Source organism: Arachis hypogaea, chromosome 4, assembly GCF_003086295.3.
Source record: "Arachis hypogaea cultivar Tifrunner chromosome 4, arahy.Tifrunner.gnm2.J5K5, whole genome shotgun sequence".
NCBI classification, from domain to species: domain Eukaryota; kingdom Viridiplantae; phylum Streptophyta; class Magnoliopsida; order Fabales; family Fabaceae; genus Arachis; species Arachis hypogaea.
Window position 1 is genome coordinate 79,892,765 of NC_092039.1, and position 13,941 is coordinate 79,906,705.

The window sequence follows — 13,941 nt, forward strand, 5'->3', positions numbered from 1 at the left end:
GCTTGCCATGGAAAGGAGTATGAAGGATTGAAAGTAAGAAAGTAGTATGTTGCAGAGATTCAACAGGGACAAAGCATCTCCATACACTTATCTGAAATTCCCGCCAATGATTTACATAAGTATCTCTATCTTTATTTTCTGTTCATTTAGTATTATTTTCGAAAACCATTATAACTATTTGAATCTGCCTAACTGAGATTTACAAGATGACCATAGCTTGCTTTATACCAATAATCTCCGTGGGATCGACCCTTACTCACGTAAGATTTATTACTTGGACGACCCAATGCACTTGCTGGTTAGTTGTGCGGAGTTGTGACAAAGTGTGATTCACGTTTGAGAGCACTACCAAGTCATTGGAGCCATTGTTGATGATCACAATTTCGTGCACCAGGGCCTTTTCCGGTAGGGCCCAGACAGGTGAAGTACTTGATTACTGCCATCGATTACTACACCAAGTGGGTGGAGGCCAAGCCACTCGCAAGTATATCCTCAGCCAACTATCGAAAGTTCATGTGGAGGCAAGTGATAACCAGATTTGGGATCCCAAAGGTCGTCATCTCGGATAACGGCACCCAGTTCGCCGACAAGAAGTTTGGAGAATTCCTAGTCGGCTTGGGCATAAAGCAGAAGTTCTCGTCAGTTGAACACCCCCAAACTAACAGCCAAGTCGAGACCGCTAACAAGATCATCTTACAAGGCCTCAAAAAGTGACTTGACCACAAGAAAGGGGCATGGGCAGACGAGTTAGCCTGGGTCCTCTGGTCCTACCACACAACCCAGCAATTGTCTACCGGGGAAACCCCTTTCCGCCTCACTTACGGGGTAGACGCGATAATACCTGTGGAGATCGGTGAGCCGAGCCCGTGATTGATCTTGGGAGGAATAGAAGTGTCTGTGGAAAAGGACCTGGTAGACGAGGCCAGGGAGATAGCTCACTTGTCGGAAGTGGCGTTAAAACAAAGGATGGCACTGCGCTACAACGCCAAAGTGCTCAAAAGAGAATTTGAGCAAAACGGCCTGGTCCTGTGGCACAACAACATTGGCACCCCGACTCCGGGGGAAGAAAAACTGGCAGCAAACTGGGAAGGCCCGTACAGGGTAAAGGAGGTGATTGACAGAGGTGCCTACAAGTTGGAACGGCTAGACGGCAAGGAATTTTTGAGAACATGGAATGTCGATAACCTAAGAAGATTCTATTCCTAAGCCGAGCACAGACCCGGTAAGATCTGAATCAATTTAGATTGAATCAAGCATGTCGGGTTGAATCAATTGTCTTTCACACATACTTGTTATCATTATGTGTTTGGCCGATGTGCCGATTAATATTCACTTGTTATCAATTGCCTTTCACATACTTGTTATCATTATCTTTTTCCTTTTACGTTATATATTACTGACAAAATTGTCAAATCGAACGAACGCAATGGCGATACGGTAACCTGGGATTGATCACCCCGGGAACCATCTAAAGTAATATACATTAGCAAGCGGCTGTAACAACAGTAAAGGCCACGACCTGGCCACGTCAATTACCAACATAACGGTAAACGAACATGAACAAATAGCCAATACCAACAAAACGGTAACAAAATATGGTATAAGGATACTATTGACCAAGCGAGGGACGAACAGTAATTACAAGCCGAGCAAGCGGCTAACATTTTCAAAAGCGATCCAAAAATTACAAAGTTGACAAGTTATAAAGATAACAAAGTTCGCAAGTTACAAAGTACAAGCTACTTCCTCAGCATGTCAACGATCTTGCCATCCTTAATAGTCTTGAAAACGCCAACCGCCGAGGTGTCGAAGTCAGGAGCCAGCAGCTTCACTTGAGCCTTGAGGGCCTCCTCGATCAACAGAATGGCACTCTTTCCCTGCTTTACGTCTCTCTATACTTTTTCTTGAATTCAGTAGTCTCGGCTTGGGCCGTCTTGACCAAGGATAGCGCTTCGTCACGCTTCTTCTCCAGCTCGGCCACCCGACCTTGGGAAGAGTTAAGCTGACCCTCCAAGGTGAGCTTGATAAACCACTATTTTATCATTTATATTATGCTCAATTGAGTGGTTTCTATCAAGTCTTTGCTCACTTATTCATATAAATTGCATGATTTTACAATTCCTTCCTTACTCCTTAATATATATGAAAATATGTTTCCTAGACCATAAAATTATTAATTTTAATTATCCTTTCTTACCATTCGATGCCGTGATCCGTGTATTGAGTATTTTCAGGCTTTATAGGGCAGGAATGACTTAGAGAACAGGAAGGAAACATGCAAAAGTGGAAGGAATGCGCGAAAATGTAGTTTTGAAGGAAATGGCAGCGACGCGCACGCATGGACGACACACACGTGTGACTCGCGCAGTACCTAAGCGACGTGCACGCGTGGACAACACAAACGCATGCCTAGCATAAAGCACAAGCGACGCCTATGCGTGACTGACGCGTACGCATGACATGGAAAACTTCTAAATGACGCGCACGCGTGACGGACGCCACGGGCAGAAAATTGCAGAAAACGTCTCCAGCGATTTCTGGACTCCTTTTCGGCCCAAATCCAAGCCTAGAAAACATAGATTAGAGGCTATAAAGTGGGGAATGAATCCATTCAATAGAGAGAACATTCATTGAACATTCATGATACACAAATTTAGGTTTTAGATGTAGTTTTCTAGAGAGAGAAGCTCTCTCATCTCTCTTAGTTTTTAGGATTTAGGATTTTTATTAGTTTTAGGCTATTTCTTCATTCTAGGTTCAATGTTTTTTTACTTTAAATTTCTCTTCTACTTTTATTTATTCTATTATTTTAGTTTGTTAATATTGGTTTATGAACTCCATGTTAGGATTGATTTTCTTATTTAATACACATTGAGGTATTTCAGATTTAAGATTGCTTTTTTCAAATTCATGTTATTGATGCTTCCAATTTAATTTAGATTTTTCTCCCTTTGCTTTGGTTGAGTAATTGGTGACACTTGAGTTATCAAACTCAGCTGATGATTGAAAATTGGAATTTGCTGATTGATTTGGATCCCTCTAAAGCTAGTTTTTCCATAGGAGTTGACTAGGACTCGAGAAATCAAACTGATTAGTCCACTTGACTTTCCTTTATTTAGTAAAGGTTAACTAAGTGGGAGCAATAAACAATTCTCATCACACCTGATAAGGATAACTAGGATGGAATTTCCAGTTCTTATACCATGCAAGGGTGTTCATGATAATTAATTTACTTTATTGTTAATTTATTTCCTTGTTTCCTATTTCAAAAACCCAAAAATATACCTTTTTCCATAACCAATAATAAATCATACTTCCCTGCAATTTCTTGAGAGACGACCCGAGGTTTAAATACTTTGGTTAAAAATTTTATTGGGTTTGTTTTAGTGACAAACAAGTTTTTGTACGGAAGGATTTTTGTTGGTTTAGAAGCTATACTTACAACGTGAACTTATTTGTGAAATTCTAGACCACGCAAGAATCCGTTTGTCAAAATGGCACTATTGCCGGGAAATTGCAAACGTGTGCCTTATTATTGGTTATTGTAAATATTTGCTTTTTGCTTATTTATTTGTTTTTTGTTTTTAATTTTTATTAGCTACTATGAGTTCTCACCCCTCTGGCTTTAAGTTTGGTTCCAATGTTGTTTCAAGGAATGGAAGCTATAGTAGGAACATGCATCGAGGTCGAAACAATCAAAAAATGGAAGGAGCCACGAGGATCTGATCAACCCTTTCGGCAACAACACTTTCCAAAGTACCATGGACAACGACCATTCTACAATGCATACCAAGACAATAGTTACGGTGGACCCCCTTGTAGTTTCCAACAAGCCCCGCCATATGTTTATGAACCACCTCCCCAATATAACTTTGAACCACCATACACACAAGCCAACTACAACCATTCACCTTCTTATGACCCTAACCCGTATCCGCCCCAATTCCAACCTAACTACTCCCAAGAACCACCACTCCCATATGCACCATGCCCATATCCAGTGGAACAAGAATCAAAGGATCGTCTCAAGGAAACAGTGAACCAATTTCATGCAACTCTTCACCAATTGGAGCAAGCGATAAATCGATTAGCCTCCCAACCTTCGGACATTCAAGAAACCCCCATGGCTTCATATGGGGAATCTAATGAAGAGCGTAGCATGAAGGAGACACTGGAAGCCCCGATAGACAGTAAAGAGCATGACTTTGTACTGGAACAAGTAGAGGAAGCCAAATTTATAGAAGAAGAAGAATTGGTTAAAGAATTAGAAAACTCTGAACCTCCATGGCAATCAAGAATTGCAGAGAATTCCGCCAAGAAAGTTACAACTGATGCCAAAGAGGATAATGCACAACCCCCAAGGCATGTATCTTATGAAGAATTGGATGGAACAGATCAAGAAGCTAATTCCCTTGGCAGTGATGATCATGAATCAAACTCTTCTAGTAATGAACTTGCATCCATAATTGAACTCTTTGATCTTGGAGAATTTTCCCCAAGTGAATACGAAGCCGATGTAGAGGTAGACTTTTCTCAACCTCCAAATTATGACTTGAGTGATGAGGAAGAAATCGAAGACTTTGATCAAGACGTGGTTGAAGTTGAAGAGGTTTATCAAGAATTGAAAGAATTCACAGAGGAGTACAAGAAAGTGGAGCCTGCAAAACCACTGGAAACACCTGTCCCAAGGCCATTACCACCCAATACAACCTTCAAGTGGGTAAAATTCTTAGCCTTTATCTTCACCTTTCCACTTGAATATGGTTTGCTTGAAACCGATGGCCAGCTTAGAGCTCTTTGTGGCTTTAAAAGTAAGAGGGAAATGATCAGTGATCGGAGTCTATATGCAAGATGCGATAAGGTTCCACACTTTAATTTAAGGTGAAAGGTTGGATAAAGCTCGATTGAATGGGTCTCAGTAGATGTGTGGTCATCTTAGTGAGAGTTCAAATTCCATACTGCCCGGGTAGAAAAATGTAGATCAAATCAAGGATGGGTACAAAAGCAAAGTTTGGGATCCTGGAATTCATTCTGATAACCAATACCTCTGGAGCCCGATCATCTGCTTTAACTTGCTCGAAGGCTTTACGTGCCTAGTTTGGGACCCCGGAGGATATTGGATTTTCAAACGTTGGTGGAGATTTCTGGATGAGTTCAAGCATAAGCCACCATAACAAGGAGCTCATCAGATGTCCAACTTAAGGACTTTAACTAAAAGTGCTAGGTGGGAGACAACCCACCATGGTATGATCGTTCTTTTTCAATCTTAATTTTCTTTTATTTTGTTTGTTTTTAGTTTAATTTTATTTTCCTCCTAGTACCATTTATAACATCTGCATCAGCATCTTCATATTTTCATTATGCATATATATAAACCACACCACGCGTGCGCGTAGGCCACACGTGGGCGTCGATTCCAAATCGGCGTCTCCATCCAATGAACAGAAAGTTGGGCTGGAATCGTGCGGCTGGGGAGCGATAAGCACAAATTAGGCTATGCGTGCGCGTCCATGATGCGTCCGCGTCGCTTACATTTTTGGCACATCACGCGAGAGCGTGGGCGACGCGCACGCGTCACCTAAAAACTATTTGTTCCCTCAAATCAAACAGAGAGTTGCGCTAAAATGGCGCTGGAGTCGTGCGTTTAGCACAATTTTGGCCGACGCGATCGCGTACTTTACGCGGACGCGTCATCTTCACCCATCCCTACCCACATGGTCGCATCAATGACGCTTCCGCGTCGTTGCACTTTCGCCTCATCCACGCTCTCGCGTAACCCACGCATCCGCGTGGATTTAAATTCACTAACACCCCTGACGCGGAAACCCTAATATTCGCGTGCCCACTTTTCCCCCCTTCCCCAACGATCCATCTCCACTCTCCTTCCCTCCATTTCCCCCATAACCACCGCAGCCCACCACCACCTCCCGCCGGAGCAGCTGCGCCCGTTCCCCCTCACCCCTCCTTCTCCTATTTTCCTTCTCCTTTTTCCCCTACCCCCCTCTTCTCACCCTTGTCCCGTCGCCGACCCCAAACCTGCCGCCGTCGCACCCAGACCATTGTGCCGCCATCGTTGATGACCCCTGCCGCCACCACAGCACCGCCATACCACCCCTCTTTCTCTTTGTTCCATTTCTTTCACTGCCTTAACAGGTTCCACTGCACTCCGATTCCTTTCCCGTTCAAGTTAGTTAGTTTGCATTTTTTTCAATTTTGTTCAATCTAGATTAGTTAGATATGCATGTTTCATAGTGGATTCTAGGTGGTTAGGTAGCTAGGATGTGGTTAGAGGATTCTAGGTCTGATAATTGCTCCGTACTTGCTGTTTGGATTTTTTGCTTTTTACTATTGGTTGACTGTTGTTGTTGCCGTTTCACTGTTTCATGGCTGCAATAATGTTCTGCCATATGCCATCATTCTTATATGTTGCATTTGTTACTGCTGCTTGCAATTGTTGCTCTACATTATCTTGAAATCCATGTGCTGACTAAAATTGATATCCTTTTGCATAATTTCTGTTCCTGCCTTTTTGAAATTTCCTATGATTAATCAAGTGCTCCATTTCAATTTCCATTTCAATTCTACACACCTTTAAACTAAACCAGGCTTGATTGTTGATTGCCTTAATCTTATGCTACTGTTCTGGTCTACATTCTGCCTTGAACCTATCTTGATTGAGATTTCTTCTCAATACCATTTTACTTGCTGGTTTGATATAACTTGTTTTGAGACTCTTATAAATTGCTAATTCTGTTTGACAATTGCTACTTGCATTATTATGCTGTTTGATTTTCCGGGAACGTTCCTTTTACTGCCGAAATGCTGCCCAATTTTTCTCAGAGCCGGTTTTCCTTAAATTGCCATTCATGACTTGCCTTTGGTACTTTTCCGTTGTGCTTTAATTGGTTTAAACCAAAGTCACCTCATGACATGCTGGGCTAGCATTTACTATCTCTTTTGGTTCACTTCCAACTTTAATTGCATTATTGATGATTATTAATCCTTTTCATGCTTCTTTTATTTTCATATTTACCATCAATAATCTACATTCTCTGCTTGAATGTGAGTTACTTGTTCTTTAAGTTTATGCATTTCTGTTAGCTGGGAACTACAGTACCATGCCACTAACTTTAACTTCCCTTTTTAACTTTTGACTTCATTACCTTTCTAACTTCTCTCTTGGTTTACACTAACCCCTTTTAACCCCTTTCATGGCATGTTTATTGTTGTTTCCTGTCGAACAGGCATTGTGCATTTCAGTTAATAATTTTCGGATTGTGATTTTTAATTGAATTCTTTGAATTTTATCATGCGTTTAGTCCAACCTTCTATATCTTTCTGACTTACTTCATGCTTTGGCTTTTATCCCTATTTTGCCCATCTATGCTTATATCGCTTGAATCCTATTTGCCTTCCTGTTTTTCTGCTTTAAGTTGATAATTGTATCTTGAAACTTCTGTTTTTTAGGATGTCTGATCCAAAGGGGAAAGGCAAAGCTAAAGCAGGCACGAGTAAAAGAAAGAGACGAGAATCATCTACCGCCCTGTTAGATATCCTGCATGATGATTTCTGGTGTGAGAAGAACTTCTCTCCGGAGGAAAAAGCAGATCAACTAGTTCCTGCCACTGATCTGATCAAGTTTGCAAATCGTTACTGTGAACTAAAATATGATGTATTTGGGACTAAAACGCACCTATACTTGGAAAAGACCCTCCGAATTCCAGCTGAACTACAACCGTGCACTATAGAACAGATAAAACAGATAGGCTGGTTCTTTTTGGAGAGGGACTTGACGAAAGTTAATGCATCTTGGGTCCGGGAATTCTATTTCAACTATTACAAGACAACCCTGGATGCAGTACAGCTGAGAGGAAAATAGATTCTAGTCACTGAGGAGGCAATTGAAGATATCCTCTAGTTCCTGCCTAAATCTGATCAGCCAGATGGTTATTAGAAGGTTGATGAAGATATGAGATTTATGTGATTTGATTGGGAAGTAGTGAAGTAAACCATATCCATTGACCCAGTTGTCCCATGGGTTATGGGCAAGTCAACAGTAAACCCAAAAGGCATAAAAATCATTTATCTGAATGATGAGGCTCGGCTATGGCAGTAAATTCTGAGCAACTATGTGATGCCAAGCACTCACAAGACGGAGGTGCCAGCTGCCGTGATTACTCTTATCTCGTGCGTGATGGAAGGCAAGGACCTGTACCTTCCTCGGTTCATCAGGCATTCCTTGGCTAAAGTCCATATTAGAGGCACTCTGCCCTTCCCTTATCTGATTACCCAGTTGGGCCGCCGAGCTGAGGTATCATGGGAGCCTGAGGACGAGAAGCCACCAGCCGCCGACTACAAGAAGATCATCCCACACGGAAAGAAGTTTAAGGCTCTGGGCTATAGACCGCCCTCTATTATTGCCTCTGCTGATGCAGCCACATCTTCTGCTGCCCCTTCAGCACCTGCTGCACCAACCACATCCACAGCACCCTCACCTGCCTCCCAGCCCGTCTACCACCTTGTGCACTGCCTATTCGAGTGCCTGGACCAGATGGAGCGCCGCAACCAGCGGTGATATGAGCGGTCTGAGCATCGTAACAAGCGACGCTATGAGCATTTGAAGTTGATGATTCGGTCAGGTCACACTGACATCCCCTCCAAGCCTGACACACCATCAGAGCCATCTGAAGAGGAGGCGGATGACCAGGAGGAGGATGCACGAGCAGAGGCTGAGCAGGCAGGACCCGAGCAGGCAGAGCCCCAGCATGAGGAGCCTCAGCAGCCACAGCCATCAGACCCACAGACACCTATACAGGCAGAGCCTCAGACACTTTCACTGCCAGAGCCCATACAGACAGCACCTACACACCCCTCCGGAGGTGACGACTCTTCACACCCAGCTTGATTGGGCATCGGGGACGATGCTATTATTTAAGTGTGGGGAGGTCGCCATCTCTAGCAAACTTTATTTTGGTGAACTACTTTCAGACTCTTTATCCTATTTCTCTTTCTGTATTTTATTTTATTTTATCTTGTTCGACTTTCAGTACTTGCACATTTTCTTTTGCTGTATTTTTTATTACTTTATTACATTTTGCATTTTGGGCTGTATATATCTTAAATATTTAGCTTAATTTGCACTCTTAGCTTATTAGTTGTGATATAGAAAATATGGATTATTTAGTTTAGTTTACCCTTTTAGCATATGATAATATGGTTTAATTGAAAATAAAGAGTAAACTAGAAATTTTAGTTTTTCAGAATCACAACAATCCACCCACCATATATATATATATATATATATATATATATATATATATATATAGATGTTGGTAAATTGACAACATTTTTCAAGGAAAATACTTATTTTTATAAGAGCCATTCAAAGATTCACATTAAATTGAATGGAAACTCTTAATTTCTACTTGCATGATATACATAACTGATATATGGTTTTTGAGCCAAAGAACACACAACCCGTGAGTTTTTGAGCTTAATTGCATGGTTATATTATTTAACTATAGTTTTCATTCCTGTGTGTTTCTCTCTTCTTCTCTATACTTGCAGACATTACTTTGCTCCATTCTATATGTCCAATATTCAATGTATTTATATGCTTGCATATGATTGAGGCCATTATTTGTTTTTGCTCACTTATCCCAAATAGCCTACCCTTTTAAAACACCCTTGTTAGGCACCTTGAGCCTTTTAATCCCCTTTTGTTCTATAACAACATCACTAGCCTTAAGCAGAAAAATAAATTAAATATCCCGAATTAAATCTTTGGTTAGCTTAAGATAGAGGTTGTGTATCAATTAAAGTGTGGGGAGCCGTGGGAACTTGGGTTGATAGGAAGTGATGAGCGGATAATTTATACGCTTTTTGGCATTGTTTTTAGGTAGTTTTTAGTATGATCTAGTTATTTTTAGGGATGTTTTCATTAGTTTTTATGCTAAATTCACATTTCTGGACTTTACTATGAGCTTTCGTGTTTTTCTATTATTTCAGGTAATTTCTGGCTGAAATTGAGGGACCTGAGCAAAACTCTGATAAGGAGGCTGACAAAGGACTGCTGATGCTGTTGGAATCTGACCTCCCTGCACTCGAAATAGATTTTCTAGAGCTACAGAACTCCAAATGGCGCGCTCCCAACTACGTTGAAAAGTAGACATCCAGAGCTTTCCAGCAATATATAATAGTCCATACTTTAGCCGTGATTAGATGACGTAAACTGGCGCTCAACGCCAGTTCCATGTTGCTGTCTAGAGTCAAACGCCAGAAACACGTCACGAACCGGAGTTGAACGCCCAAAACACGTTACAACTTGGCGTTCAACTCAAAGAGAAGCCTCAGCTTGTGGATAGATCAAGCTCAGCCCAAACATACACCAAGTGGGCCTCGGAAGTGAATTTATGCATCAATTACTTATCTTTGTAAACCCTAGTAGCTAGTTTAGTATAAATAGAACTTTTTACTAGTTTATTAGAGGTCTTTTGATCATTCGGTCTTGTGACCACATGGGGGCTGGCCATTCGGCCATGCCTGAACCTTTCACTTATGTATTTTCAACGGTGGAGTTTCTACACACCATAGATTAAGGGTGTGGAGCTCTGCTGTACCTCAAGTTTCAATGCAATTACTATTATTTTCTATCCAATTCGATTTATTCCTGTTCTAAGATATTCGTTGCACTTCAACTTGATGAATGTGATGATCCGTGACACTCATCATTATTCTCACCTATGAACGCACGTGACGGACAACCACTTCCGTTCTACCTTAGGCCGGGCACATATCTCTTGGATTCCTTAATCAGAATCTTCGTGGTATAAGCTAGAATTGATGGCGGCATTCATGGGAATCCGAAAAGTCTAACCTTGTCTGTGGTATTCCGAGTAGGATTCCGAGATTGAATGACTGTGACGAGCTTCAAACTCCTGAAGGCTGGGCGTTAGTGACAGATGCAAAAGAATCACTGGATTCTACTCCAACCTAATTGAGAACCGACAGATGATTAGCCGTGCTGTGACAGAGCATTTGGACCATTTTCACTGAGAGGATGGGATGTAGCCATTGACAACGGTGATGCCCTACATACAGTTTGCCATGGAAAGGAGTAAGAAGGATTGGATAAAAGCAGTAGGAAAGCAGAGATTCAACAGAGACAAGCATCTCCATACGCTTATCTGAAATTCCCACCATTAATTTACATAAGTATTTCTATCCTTTATTATCTAAGCAAGTATCTCTTTATATTTCCCATAATCAATTATTATCTACCTGACTGAGATTTATAAGATGACCATAGCTTGCTTCATACCAACAATCTCTGTGGGATCGACCCTTACTCACGTAAGGTATTACTTGGACGACCCAGTACACTTGCTGGTTAGTTGTGCGGAGTTGTGATAAAGTGTGATTCACGTTTGAGAGCACCAAGTCTTTGGCGCCATTATTGATGATCACAATTTCGTCCACCAAGTTTTTGGCGCCGTTGCCGGGGATTGTTCGAGTATGGACAATTGACGGTTCATCTTGTTGCTCAGATTAGGTAATTTTCTTTTCAAAAAGTTTTCAAAAATCTTTCAAAAATATTTTTTTATTATTTTCGTTTTTCTAAAGAACATTTTCGAAAAAAATTAAAGAAAATACAAAAAAATCATAAAATCATAAAAAAAAATTTATTTTGTGTTTCTTGTTTGAGTCTTGAGTCAATTTTTAAGTTTGGTGTCAATTGCATGCTTTAAAAATTTTTTCTTGTATTTTTCGAAAATTCATGCATTCATGGTGTTCTTCATGATCTTCAAGTTGTTCTTGACAAGTCTTCTTGTTTGATCTTGATGTTTTCTTGTTTTGTGTTGTTTGTTGTTTTTCATATGCATTTTTCGTTTGTTAGAGTCCATGCATTAAAGATTTCTAAGTTTGGTGTCTTGTATGTTTTCTTTGCATCAAAAATTTTTCAAAATTATGTTCTTGATGTTCAACATGATCTTCAAAGGGTTCTTGGTGTTCATCTTGACATTCATATTGCTCTTGCATGCATCATGAGTTTTGATTCATAATTTTCATGTTGTGAATCATTTTTGTGTTTTTCTCTCTCCTCATCAAAAATTCAAAAATCAAAAAAATATCTTTTCCTTATTTCTCTCCAAATTTTTGAAATTTTGGGTTGACTTGGTCAAAAAAATTTTAAAAATTAGTTGTTTCTTACAAGTCAAGTCAAATTTTCAATTTTAAAAATCTTATCTTTTCAAAACTTTTTCAAATTAAATCTTTTTCATTTTTATCTTTTTAATTTCGAAAATTTCAAAATATTTTTTCAAAAATCTTTTTCTTAACTTTATTTCAAATTTTCGAAAATTATGCTAACAATTAATATGATTGATTCAAAAATTTGAAGTTTGTTACTTTCTTGTTAAGAAAGGTTCAATCTTTAAATTCTAGAATCTTATCTTTTAATTTCTTGTTAGTTAAGTAATTAATTTTAATTTTAAAAATTAAATCTATCTTATCTTATCTTTTATATCATATCTTTTTCAAAAATTTAGTTTCAAAATATCTTATCTAACTTCTTATCTTCTTATCTTTTCAAATTTGATTTTAATATCTTTTTCAACTAACTATTTGACTTTTTGTTTGTTTCTTATCTTTTTCAAAACCACCTAACTACTTTTTCCTCTCTAATTTTCGAAAATATCTCATCCCTTTTTCAAAAATTCTTTTTAATTAATTAATTATTTTAATTTTAATTCTATCTTATCTTTTATTTTCGAAAATCATTTAACTTCTTTTCAAATTTATTTTCGAAATTTCTTCCCTCTCCCCTTCTTCTATTTATTTATTTATCTACTAACACTTCTCTTCACCTCTCTTCATCTCAAATCACTACCCCTACCTATTCATTCTTCTTCACTCCTATTCCCTTTCTTTCTCTACTAACATAAAGGAATCTCTATACTGTGACATAGAGGATTCCTCTTTCTTTTCTTGTTCTCTTCTTCCCTATATGAGTAGGAACAAGGAAAAAGGCATTCTTGTTGAAGCTGATCCTGAACCTGAAAGGACTCTGAAGAGGAAATTAAGAGAAGCTAAATTACAACAATCCAGAGACAACCTTTCTGAAATTTTTGAACAAGAAAAGGAGATGGCAGCCAAACCCAACAACAATAATGCAAGGAGGATGCTTGATGATTTCACTAAACTAACTTCCAAATTTGATGGAAGAAGCATCTCCATTCCAGCCATTGGAGCAAACAATTTTGAGCTGAAACCTCAATTAGTTGCTCTAATGCAACAGAACTGCAAGTTTCATGGACTTCCATTTGAAGATCCTTACCAATTTTTAACTGAGTTCTTGCAGATTTGTGAAACTGTAAAGATGAATGGAGTAGATCCTGAAGTCTACAGGTTCATGCTTTTCCCTTTTGCTGTAAGAGACAGAGCTAGAACATGGTTGGACTCACAACCTAAAGATAGCCTGGACTCCTGGATAAGCTGGTCACGGCCTTCTTGGATAAATTCTTTCCTCCTCAAAAGTTGAGCAAGCTTAGAGTGGATGTTCAGACCTTCAAGCAAAAAGATGGTGAATCCCTCTATGAAGCTTGGGAAAGATACAAGCAGATGACCAAAAAGTGTCCTTCTGACATGTTTTCAGAATGGACTATATTAGATATATTCTATTATGGTCTATCTGAGTTTTCCAAAATGTCATTGGACCATTCTGCAGGTGGATCTATCCACCTAAAGAAAACACCTGCAGAAGCTCAAGAACTTATTGATATGGTTGCAAATAACCAATTCATGTACACTTTTGAAAGGAATTTTGTGAATAATGGGACGCCTCAGAGGAAGGGAGATCTTGAGATTGATGCTCTGAATGCCATATTGGCTCAGAACAAAGTCTGACTCAGCAAGTCAACATGATCTCTCAAAGTCTGAATG

General features: G+C 39.6%; 1 non-coding gene across 1 annotated transcript; it reads right to left on the reverse strand.

The window, feature by feature from the left end:
• Positions 1 to 13,542: 13,542 nt before the first annotated feature.
• LOC112798865 (small nucleolar RNA R71) lies at positions 13,543 to 13,646 on the reverse strand. Its single transcript, XR_003200462.1, has one exon. It is a non-coding gene; the product is annotated as a small nucleolar RNA R71 (small nucleolar RNA).
• Positions 13,647 to 13,941: the final 295 nt, after the last annotated feature.